Source organism: Erpetoichthys calabaricus, chromosome 3 (genome assembly GCF_900747795.2).
Source record: "Erpetoichthys calabaricus chromosome 3, fErpCal1.3, whole genome shotgun sequence".
NCBI lineage: Eukaryota > Metazoa > Chordata > Cladistia > Polypteriformes > Polypteridae > Erpetoichthys > Erpetoichthys calabaricus.
The window spans coordinates 65848020-65861155 of record NC_041396.2 but is presented as its reverse complement, the minus strand read 5'-3'; the positions used below and the strand labels follow the sequence as shown (position 1 = coordinate 65861155).

Sequence of the window (13136 nt, the reverse complement as noted above, 5' to 3'; positions counted from 1 at the left end):
GGAAGCATGTATAAAGGTGCATGCATGACTGTGCAGCATGTGAGCAAAGACATTGGAAAAAATTCAGATTCAATCAAATGTACGAGTTGTCTGTACAAAAACGTAGTGGTGGTGGGAAGGGCAGCCCGCAGCAAGGGAGACCTCTGTTTGCAGAAATCGTGTGAAAGGGGTACTGAACGCACAGGTAGCAAATGAATATTGTTGTTGTGGAGAAAGTAGTTAAGTCTTGCTACCTCGGTGGCATGTTGAGTGGGGGCACAGCAGTGATTGAGAATGTGAGAGATACTGTACATGGAAGAAACCTGGGGACTGTCCCCTATTCTGACTTCTACACAAGTCTCTTAGTTAGTGAAAGGAAATGTTTATAAAGCTGTGTGAGGATTAGTGCGTGCTCTGTGGGTGTGAGACATAGCTGATAAAGGTATGAAGCAGAGCTGGAAAGAACAACAAAGAGAATGGTCAGATAGATAAGAAGAATGTTAAAGAGTGAAAGGAAGAGGAATCATTAGTTAAGTGAAAGGCTTGGTGTGGAAGCAATAAATAGATGTACTGAGTAGAAACAGACTGAAGTGGCTTGGACATGTGTACCAAAAGAAAGATGATGATAGGGCAAAGAAGTGCAACAAAAAGGTGGTGGTGGAAGAAATGAGGCTTAGAGGGAATCCAAAAATGATGTGGTTGGAGGTTGTGTCAAATTATATAAAAAGACTCTGTCTCGCCCCAAAGGATTGAGAGGACCACATAGTGTAGAGGAAAATGATTTGGAAAGTGACCAACTAATCAAGTGTTCTGGATTTAAATACCACACCAAGTTGTTTTCTGAATAGCACATGCTCTCCGTGTCTGTTTCATTTGGTTTTGTTTTGAAGAAAGATGTACGTGTTAGTTTAGGTGGTGATTTCCAAATTTGTCAGTGTAAATGTGGGTACAGGAATAAGTGGGTACTATGTGGGAATGAGGCCCTAAACAAGGTTAGGTGCTGCCTTACACCCAATGCTGATGTAATATACACTCACCGGTCACTTTATTAGGTATACCTTGCTAATACTGGGTTGGACCCCCTTTTGCCATCAGAACTACAGTAATTCTTTGTGGCATCAATTCAAAAAGGAGCAGAAACGTTCCTCAGGGATTTTGGTTCATATTGACAAGATAGCATCACACAGTTGCTGCAGAATTGCACATCCCAATGGTGCTCTGGTGGATTGACATCTGGTGACTGTGGAGGCCATTTGAGTACAGTGAACTCTGAGCTTTGTGACATGGACCATTATCCTGCTGAAAGTAGCCATCAGAAAATGGGTACATTGCGATCATCAAGGAATGGACATGGTCAACAACTGTGGCATTTAAACAATGCTCAATGGGTATTAAGGGGCTCAAAGTGTGACAAAAAACATCACCCACACCATTATACTACCACCACCTGTCTGATCTGTTGATATAAGGAAGGATTCATCTATGCTTTCATGTTGTTGATGGAAAATTCTTTCCTACCATCCAAATGTAGTATGAGAAATCCAGACTCATCAGACCAGGAGATGTTTTTCCAATCTTCCATTGTTCAATTTTGGCGAGTCCATGTGAAATTTAGCTTCAGTTGCCTGTTCTTAGTTGACAGGAGTGGCACCCAGTGTGGTCTCATGCTGTTGTTGCTCATCTGCTTCAAGGTTCGACGTGTTGTAGTTTCAGAGATGCTCCTCTGTATATCTTGGTTGTAACGAGTGGTTATTTGAGTTGCCTTTCTATCAGTTTGAACCAGGCTGGCCATTCTCCAATGACCTCTGGCATCAAAAAGTCATTTTCGACCAGAGAAATGGTGCTCACTGATTATTTTCCCTTTTTCGGACTATTCTCTGTAAACTCTACAGATGGTTGTTTGTGAAAATCCCTGTAGATCAGCAGTTTCTAAAATACTCAGACCAGCCCATTTGGCTAAAACAACCATGCCACTTAAATTACATTTCTTCTCCATTCTGATGCTCGGTTTGAAATTCAGCAAGTTGTCATTACAATGTCTGCATGCCTCAATACATTGAAGTGCTGCCATGTGATTGGCTGATTACATATTTGCATTAACAAGCAGCTGAAAAGGTGAACCTAAGAAAGTGGCCGGTGAGTGTATATATCTTATATAGCCTTTACACCAACATTTGATGGTAGGATTTCTGTGACCAAAACTAAATGAAAAGGAAGCATGCAAAATATGCACTGCAAGTTTTTTTTTCCCCTCAGCATACAATTACAAACAACAGCATTTTATTTGAATAATTGATTTGAGTATGGCATCATACAGAATGTTTAACAATAAAATCAATTTCATCCTTGTGGACATCCTTTGTGCAATGTGACATGCAGTGAGCAATATGCCTTTAAGGTGGCCCATTCTTTTGGGAATATAATAATTTATACTCAGAGTTGCAGTTCTGTCATAACTTAATTCAATCTTCAGATCCAATAAAATTACCCTGATTTTTATTACAGTGTATTATACATTAATAAAATTGTTCTCTTTTCAACTATTGTCCTGCTGCTTTTGTGAAAAATGTCAATTTGGGCGTATCTACAGCATTCTAGTCCATAATGCTATCACTCCCAGAGGAAATCGAACCTATAAAACATAAATTGTAAAATGCCATCATAGCTGATATGATATTACAAGGCTCTGATACGGTCCACAGCTCCAACAATGTTATGAGCTGCTTTCTGCCTTGTTTCATTTGCAGTGTAATTTCACAGCAATGTGCCTGCTCAAGGGTGTGAATGCTGCTGTAGTACAGTGTCACTGCTAACAGTAAGTAATGTCTTTGGACCTTATCATGAAAAGCACAATTAAATCAAATTTAAGTAACCAGTCCATTTAATGAAGGTACTTCAATAAAAAGTACTGCAATATTTTACCTAGCCTGTGTTGCATCTCCCCGACATTAGTGTGGTGTATGTAAGAATCCACAGAAAGAGATGAAGTAATGCTGTAGATCCAAAAATTCAAAAGGTAAAATGACTGTAATTAAATCTTAATTATCTGCAACATTACCAGTATCCAATACTGTGCAATTTAATTTCTGTAAAAATTGTACCATTTGAGGTAAAATGTAAGTTAATAAAAACTGAATGTCACTGAAGACATACAATACAGTGAAGCCCCAGACCTGCAGCCAATGTCATATTTCTATATCTGAGGCATCGAAAACACCCCATTGTCGCCACATGCGATTTAATAGACACTGAATATGGCCCAATGCCAATGATACCAGTTGGTGCATGAATGTACTGCATTTTGAGCCCTCAGATAAATAAGCATTATATAATGCACAACCCTAAAATTGGCTTGGTATAAGTGAATGTGGACAGTTGTATGAGTTTGTGCAGTGATTGACTCCTGTTTCTTACCTGATAAAACATTCTCTTTCTGAAGAGAAATCAAAAATAATCATCCTGGAACATCCATTGTACCTTACTCTAGAAAAAAACAGTATGAATAAGATCTGGACGCAGTTCTTAGGAAGATTTTCATTTCACATAAACTGGAATAGTTGACAAAATGTAAAAACTTGGGACTATCTCTAGGAACTTAAATACAAAATATTCCTTTGGGATTGCAAAACTACCTGTATATTAATGTATCTACTTTGAATTTTAAATAAAAATGTTTTAAAAAATATTTGAAAAGTTTATCAAAATACACCGCCTTTGGGCTCTTTAGCAAACACTGAATCTTTAGAAATGTGATGGTTATGTACTTGCCAACAGCTATGCCCCTTTCATTGTAAAATTTTGATGGGAATATCCTTATACTCAAAATCACTCAAACATAACTTTTTCGTTAAAAACCAACATTCAGGTTATTGATTTGAATCTAATAAAAGAGTAATTTCTAAAATCTTGGGCTGAATAAATTTCTAATGCAAATATCACTGCCTTTGGGGAAATGCATGTTGTATTGTGGTTTTAGATTCTGGTCTAAGTGGCCAAGAGTTGTCTGGAAGTTTGTGCCTTTTTTGTTAACATGTAGTTACTATTTCCTTCATTCACTGCTAACAGATATAATAATGGATTTATGATAGTTTGTTTAAGATTACGTTTTACCTAGGCACTGGTAAAGCTTTTTGAGTTCTGCACAAAATCTTTTTCTTCAACACCTGTGCTTATGATGGGTCTACAGCATGACTTGAGCTCTTAGTTGGTTTATAAATCCAATTTTATAGACACCAAAAAAACAATGTTTTGTGCATTAGGTACTTTATTGACATATGTGCTGAATTTAAATGGTCCCTGGGTTAGCATACATAACACCAGTGGGATATCAATATGTAGTCTGGGGGCTTAATCTAAACCAGGCCTTCAGTGAATCTTTTTGTTACTACAAATCCTTCTAATCTGATTCTACCACAATTTCAAAGTGCTGCTAAATGTAGAACACTTGAAACTAATGGCCAATTGCCCTCCTTCAACTAGGTGTTTTAGGCATCCTAATATACAGTACAATCTGGCTCTGTAGACACAGGTAATTCGATGTAATTTTCTATCCATCCATCCATCCATCCATTTTCCAACCCGCTGAATCCGAACACAGGGTCACGGGGGTCTGCTGGAGCCAATCCCAGCCAACACAGGGCACAAGGCAGGAACCAATCCCGGGCAGGGTGCCAACCCACCGCAGTGTAATTTTCTAAACCCTTTATATTTCCTGTTATAGTTCCTTTGTGTAAAAATTTTCAGATGACAACAAGCAGTATTATATCGGTGTGCTTACATTAGTTAAAAAGTTTTGACCTTGCAACAGCTATATCAATAAACTGTGCCACAAATGTTGAGGTATATAATCTTTTTCCTGAAGTATGCCCTGATTGAGTGGTATTTTTCATGGCTGATTTTGGCCACTAATTAAAGTATTTATTAATTCTTGGTTCTTGAGGCAACACCCACCATGTATGCGGGTTCATCAGGCGTTTTTAAGCAAAAGAGAGATGCTTTTGTATTCTTCTAGTTCAAAAAATGGTATATGCATGCTGCACTCGATTTTTAGAAAATTCAAATAACTGCATTATAATTTGAAATTTGGGCACCACTGATACTAACAGTGGATTCCTGCTTCATGCACCTACCCACCGGTTTTGTCAGGTAGATGTTAACCTTTGTCATGTAAGCATTGCAATACAGCCTTGCTATGGTGATATTTATATGACTTTGCACTCTTTTAAACTATTGGGATTGCCAATGTGAAAAGGACTGTGTAGCTATATGAAGTTCATGTGCATTGACGTAATCACTAGTTTCAAATTACTTATTTATATGTCCCTTAGAGACAAGTATCTGTTGTAATTGACGTCCGATTCCTTTAGATGGAACAATTTCCTTAACTGTTAATGATATACATATTACCACTATTTCATGACTAATAGTACGTGGATGGTCCTGTTTCACGGGGCTTTCAGGAACTACTTCAGACTACTACTACAGACGCCTTTTACTTTCCACCAGTAGTACTTTGCATACAATATGCCCTGGCACTAATGCTTTTTTCATGCAACAAGAGATTACATTTAATTTCCTAACTATTGATATCATCAGTGCTCTTTTTTATCCAGTAGTGCTTTTTGATGAACATTATACAGTATCTCTATACAAAAATAGTGATTGCTTGTAATGTGCAAGCCAGGGATTTTTTCATCTTTTAATCTGTCCTAATCTTTTGAACATTTTGATCATTATTACCCTTTATTTTGCACTGTTCCCATGACAGCATTCTGTATACAGTATATGAGAATATATAGAAATATGGCAATAGGTGATATGCCACAGGTATGTGGAGATGGTTCAATTCATTTATTAGGACCACTCTGTAAACTAAATTTAAAATTAAATTGGTGAGTGGAAGTATGTACAGAGGGGAACTGCAACATGGAGGATGGATGCAGAAATACATTGTACAAAATATCATGTTATTTTCTAACCCACTTAATCCAGACCAGGGTCATGGAGGGCTGGAACATGGGGGATGCAGGAGACTTTCTAAGTTAGCATAAGTCACAAAGCAGGAATAAACCCTGGACAGAGTGCCAGTCCATCACATGGCAAACACACACACACTACACCCACACATTAGGGCAAATTTAGCATCGCCAGTTCACCTAAACTTTTATGACTTTGGGAACCGCAGCACCTGGAGGAATTCCACACAGATATGGGAAGAACATACAAATTCCACGTAGGGAGGAACCAGAAGGAGATCCCTGGTCTTCTTACTATGAGGCACCAGCACTACCACTGTGCCACCCAAAAATCTTGGGAAGAGAGATGAGACGTGACTTTCTCAGAGAGACACTTTCACGTTCCGCAAGATGAGACTTTGTGCCAAGAGTTTTAACCACGCCCGTGCCCAGAAATAAAAGACAAAGAGTAGATGACAAATTAGAACGTCGTAAAGAATTCAAAAACATTGGCGCGATACACATGCAGAGCGGGTTAGAGATAATGAAAGTACTAAAAAAACTAAACTAAAAAAAAAATGATGGTAAAGATCGCATTAGCGCAAACAAATGGAAATTATTACTCGGTGAAATAACGGAACAGCGAAAAGAGATCAAATATATTGTTTGGCTTTAAAGTTTAAGTCGGAGACTTGCAGATCGTCTAATTTGTGTTGCCATCAGGGAAAAGTAGTATTTCTTCCCAATGAAGAGGCGTATCCGTGAGAATTAAAAGATTTATTGTTTGGTGAAAGTGAAATCCACATATACTGTCATGCTTGGGTCACAGAGTTGCACAGATATAAAGGAGATTTTAAAGACAAAAACGTTTTTCAAACACTTCAAACAAACATAAGACTCTTTCAGGAGTGAATTGAGCTCCATGTGTTATCAGAGAGGACAGTTCCATCTCTCAATTAAAAGAATAGAAAATCTTCCTCTTCTTAGGGGCACGCCTCGGGAGCGGGACCCCCAACAGGAGCAGAGGATGTCTAGGGGAGAAGAGAGACAAGGCAGTGAGACTAAAGGACAGCTGCTATACAGGCTTTTAAATGTTTGAAGCGCAACGCAAGATGCAGATCATGCAACATGTCAGCAGTTGATTGAGCAAAGAGGAGGTAAAAAAAAAATATTTGTTTCCCATTGTATCACCGTTTAAGAGGGGGTTTCGGAGGAGTGAACGTGTCTCTTTGGAGCACTCCTCTTCACAACGCCAGCGGCAGAGACGCAAAGTGGCAGGCGCGTAGCGCAGGCCATGGGGGGCTTGGCAAGCGAAGTGAGCAGGACTTTTCACGAAAAATGTATTTAGGACATAACTCTGATAATTAAAATATATTATTGAAATCAGACAGTATAATGTGCTAATTAAGAATTTCAAAAAAATTGGTCTCACTCAAACTGCCTAAGTTTTAAATTAACCAGTATTGAAGCCAGTACTCCATTTCCAAACATACAATATATCAAAAAATTATTTACTTACTGTATGTCTGCTTGAAATGAAGCAATCAAGATGTGACTAAAGTGTAAAAGTCATGCAGTTTTAATTTATGGTGTTTAACAAAACACTGTATAAACCATTTAGAAAAGACAGCCATTTTAATACATGGTCCTCCTATATTTAGGGGCTCTGAAGTTTTTGGACAAACTAACAATCATGAATATAACATTCATTTTCAATATTTGGTTGAAAATCCTTTGCAGGCAATGACTGCCTAAACTCTGGAACCCATGGTCTTCTCCAAGTGCTGGGTTTCCACCCTGCTGATTCTTCACCAGGCCGTAACTGCAGCTGTCTTCAGGTGCTGCTTGTTAATTGGACTCTTTGCCTTCAGTTTTGTCTACAGCAAAATACATGTACAGCTGGGATGAGGTCACTTGATTAACTTGGTCAATGAAGAATATTCCACTTCTTTGCCTTGAAAAGCATTTGGTTTGCTGTCACTGTATGTTTTGGCTCAATTTCCATCCATACTATGAAGTGTCATCCTACCAGTTTTGTAGCATTTGTCTGAATTTGAGCTGACAGTACAGCCCTGTACACTTCAGAATTCATTCTGCAACTTTTGTCAGTAGTCATATAATCCATAAACACCAATGACCCACTTCCATTGGTCACGCATGTCCATGCCATAACACTGCTTCCACCATGTTTCACAGATGATGTGGTATGCTACAGATCATGAGCCGTTCCTCCTCTTCTACATATATGCTGCTGTATCCATCATTCTGGTATATATTAATCTTAATTTCATTTATCCAAAGAAAACTGTTCCAAAACTGGAATGTTTCTTTAAAAATATTTTCAGACAAAGTCTAATATGTCCTTCCTCTGCTTGAGGATTACCAATGGTTTGCACCTTGTAGTAAATCCTCTGTATTTACTTTTGTGAAGTCTTCTCTTGATACTACACTTGGGCAATGATTGGCCTACCACCCAGAGAGTGTTCTTGGTTTGGCTAAATGTCAAATTGTTTTTTCTTCACCAAGGAATGAATTCTGCAATCTAGCACAGTTGTCTTCCATGGTTGTCCAGGCCTTCTGGTGTTGCGGAGCTCACCAGTGCGTTCCATCCATCCACCCATTATCCAACCCGCTGAATCCGAACACAGGGTCACGGGGGTCTGCTGGAGCCAATCCCAGCCAACACAGGGCACAAGGCAGGAACCAATCCCGGGCAGGGTGCCAACCCACCGCAGCACCAGTGCGTTCTTTGTCTTTAAGAATGTACCAAATAGTTTATTTGACCACTCCTGGTGTTTCTGCTGTCTCTCAGTTGGGTTTGTTTTATTTTCTCTGCATAATGATGGCCTGTTTTTACTTGCATAAACAGCTCTTTAGACCTCATATTGAGAGTTCACAGGGACAGCTTCCAAATGAAAACACACTTGGAATCAACTCCAGACCTTCTACTTCCTTAATAATTAATGAAATAATGAGGGAACTGCTTCAACCTGGCTATGTAATAGCTTATCAGTTATTTGTCCAAATACTTTTGTGCCCTGAAAATGGGGACACTATATATAAAAACAGTGGTCATTCCTAAATGGCTCATACTATATTTCTGTTAAACACTTTGAATTAATGCTGAAAGCACACACTTCAATCATGTGATTATTTCATTTCAAATCCATTGTGGTGGCATACAGAACCAAAATTATGAAAATTATGTCACTGTCCTCATACTTATGGACCTAACTTATATCCGCAGGCAAGTTCTAAATATTTATCAACAAACACTGTAAAAGGTAATGTCATAATATGAACAAAAGAAAAGATTTAATTTCTTTCTAGTTGTAAACAGATAATCTATGATATCTATAAAAAAACAAATACAGTAACCTAAAAAGTATTTAAGAACATATTTTTTACATTGTTCTCATTATAGATTTTGAGTCTGATTTTGATTTAAAAGGGATTTTTTCTTCAAAGATCTCTAACCCTTTACCCAAATTTAAGATCAAAATGGAAATAATCAGATTAAAAAGTATTAATTTCCTTTGTAACTACAAGTGTACTTTTTTTCAGATCTATTCTACTGCTTGTGGAAGTCCTTGGTGAGGGAAACTAGTGAATTACTAGTTTCAAATTACTAAATACTTTTTCATTTCTGTACCTGAGTGTGGAAGAGACTTTGGAAAAAACAGGCATCCAAAATTTCTGAAAAACAACCCCTTTGGCTTGGGGTTCACAGTGCAGTACAGAGATAGAATAATAACAAAATTACTGCCATACTTCATAGTTCTTGCAGTTCCCTCTTAGTTGATGGGCAACAAAAGAAAGTCTTAGGAAAGCTACTATAAGGCCAGCTATGACACTAAATAAATTACACAAGTCAGGGTCTGCAATTAAAAATGATGTTCATGGATTAGCTACCATCAAAGTATTCTGTAAAAAGGGAATATTACCAGAAATTGACAATGAACAAGCCCTGACTGACTCCACTAAGTGTTTTGTGTGACTTTACCTACAGGATACTGTAGATACGTAGTGTAAAGCCTTTAGGTCCGATGAGAGTCCGATGAGAGTGAACTGAAATTTTGACCTGGATATTAAACAGCATACCGGTATGTGGCAAAAATAATACACAGCAAATATGCAGGTCACCTGGTCACATTATTTCCACTAAGGCAGTTTTCTCAGAAATTACAGAAAGACAAATTGGCAACAAAATAGAGAAAAGCTGAATAAAATAACTTTGCCCCAAGGCAGAAAAATGGAATGAGGAAATAGGTGTGATTTTTAAGAGGACAATAATTCAAAGGACATTGCCAGGCTCTAAGTGGTGTTGCTTAATAATGTCAGGCATGGGTCAACTCACCACAACCAAAGAGGCACGCAGCATGGCTACAACAACTGAAGTGGGTGGATGCTGCACAACAGACCACTTTAGGCAACAGACAGCACATCCCAAAATAAGAAAGCAGATATGGGTGAACTCTAAAAGAAGCAGGCATATTAAGGTAAGTGATTAACTCAATCCAATCTGCAATCCAAAAAGCAAAGTCCAGAAATACACCATGAGGCCATGCATAGAAGTAGCAAAAATAAAATCACAAAACAAAAAGCAGAGAGGGCAAGATGTCAAAAACAACATTCTAAAACAGGCAAAAAAGAATCTTTAAGCAAACTTGAAATTCCTTCAAAAGAAGCTGAGGTCAAGCAGCACTAAACAAGATCACTAGAATAAGAGTAAATTCTACTTAGGGACTTTTGAAATCGCTCTATCCTAGGCTCCACTTTTGTAGTCCTTAGCCCTTACAGTGCATCCGGGACGTATTCACAGCGCATCACTTTTTCCATATTTTGTTATGTTACAGCCTTATTCCAAAATGGATTAAATTCATTTTTTCCTCAGAATTCTGCACACAACACCCTATAATGACAACGTGAAAAAAGTTTACTTGAGGTTTTTGCAAATTTATTAAAAATAAAAAAACTGAGAAATCACATGTACATAAGTATTCACAGCCTTTGCTCAATACTTTGTCAATTCACCTTTGGCAGCAATTACAGCCTCAAGTCTTTTTGAATATGATGCCACAAGCTTGGCACACCTATCCTTGGCCAGTTTCGCCCATTCCTCTTTGCAACACCTCTCAAGCTCCATCAGGTTGGATGGGAAGCGTCAGTGCACAGCCATTTTAAGATCTCTCCAGAGATGTTCAATTGGATTCAAGTCTGGGCTCTGGCTGGGCCACTCAAGGACATTCACAGAGTTGTCCTGAAGCCACTCCTTTGATATCTTGGCTGTGTGCTTAGGGTCGTTGTCCTGCTGAAAGATTAACCGTCGCCCCAGTCTGAAGTCAAGAGCGCTCTGGAGCAGGTTTTCATCCAGGATGTCTCTGTACATTGCTGCAGTCATCTTTCCCTTTATCCCGACTAGTCTCCCAGTCCCTGCCGCTGAAAAACATACCCACAGCATGATGCTGCCACCACCATGCTTCACTGTAGGGATGGTATTGGCCTGGTGATGAGCGGTGCCTGGTTTCCTCTAAACGTGACGCCTGGCATTCACACCAAAGAGTTCAATCTTTGTCTCATCAGACCAGAGAATTTTCTTTCTCATGGTCTGAGAGTCCTTCAGGTGCCTTTTGGCAAACTCCAGGCGGGCTGCCATGTGCCTTTTACTAAGGAGTGGCTTCCGTCTGGCCACTCTGCCATACAGGCCTGATTGGTGGATTGCTGCAGAGATGGTTGTCCTTCTGGAAGGTTCTCCTCTCTCCACAGAGGACCTCTGGAGCTCTGACAGAGTGACCATCGGGTTCTTGGTCACCTCCCTGACTAAGGCCCTTCTCCCCTGATCGCTCAGTTTAGATGGCCGGCCAGCTCTAGGAAGAGTCCTGGTGGTTTTGAACTTCTTCCACTTACGGATGATGGAGGCCACTGTGCTCATTGGGACCTTCAAAGCAGCAGAAATTTTTCTGTAACCTTCCCCAGATTTGTGCCTCGAGACAATCCTGTCTCGGAGGTCTACAGACAATTCCTTTGACTTCATGCTTGGTTTGTGCTCTGACATGAACTGTCAACTGTGGGACCTTATATAGACAGGTGTGTGCCTTTCTAAATCATGTCCAGTCAACTAAATTTACCACAGGTGGACTCCAATGAAGCTGCAGAAACATCTCAAGGATGATCAGGGGAAACAGGATGCACCTGAGCTCAATTTTGAGCTTCATGGCAAAGGCTGTGAATACTTATGTACATGTGCTTTCTCAAATTTTTTATTTTTAATAAATTTGCAAAAATCTCAAGTAAACTTTTTTCACGTTGTCATTATGAGGTGTTGTGTGTTTAAATTTCTGAGGAAAAAAAGAGAAAAGCCAAGCAAAATGACACCTTTTATTGGCTAACTAGAAAGATTACAATATGCAAGCTTTCGAGGCAACTCAGGCCCCTTCTTCAGGCAAGATGTAATCGTTCCATGTAGTAGCGGTACATTTCGGTGTCTTGTATATCTGTAGTACTAGGGTGTTGTACCGTGTTAGCCATTATGAATGTAGAGAAAAGCCAAGCAAAATGACACCTTTTATTGGCTAACTAGAAAGATTACAATATGCAAGCTTTCGAGGCAACTCAGGCCCCTTCTTCAGGCAAGATGTAATCGTTCCATGTAGTAGCGGTACATTTCGGTGTCTTGTATATCTGTAGTACTAGGGTGTTGTACCGTGTTAGCCATTATGAATGTAGAGAAAAGCCAAGCAAAATGACACCTTTTATTGGCTAACTAGAAAGATTACAATATGCAAGCTTTCGAGGCAACTCAGGCCCCTTCTTCAGGCAAGATGTAAAGATGTGATTACATCTTGCCTGAAGAAGGGGCCTGAGTTGCCTCGAAAGCTTGCATATTGTAATCTTTCTAGTTAGCCAATAAAAGGTGTCATTTTGCTTGGCTTTTCTCTACATTCATAATGGCTAACACGGTACAACACCCTAGTACTGAGGAAAAAAATGAATTTAATCCATTTTGGAATAAGGCTGTGAATACTTTCCGGATGCACTGTATATCATGTGACTGTTGTATAATTAGTGTTGCTATGCAACAGGACCCAGACAGCTAGGTCCTGGGGCAAAAGGCAGTTAAACAGATGGGTTAGGGAAGAAGTCCCAGCCCATTTCTGACATTTAAAATGAAGAATACATATGTCTTCAAGAGGAAACCAGGAA

At 39.2% G+C, this 13136-nt stretch overlaps 1 protein-coding gene across 2 annotated transcripts in view; it reads right to left on the bottom strand.

The window, feature by feature from the left end:
- The window catches only part of mboat2b (membrane bound O-acyltransferase domain containing 2b), a 261127-nt gene that overhangs the window by 113336 nt on the left and 134655 nt on the right, over positions 1–13136 (bottom strand). The gene's annotated exons all lie outside the window — the stretch shown is intronic.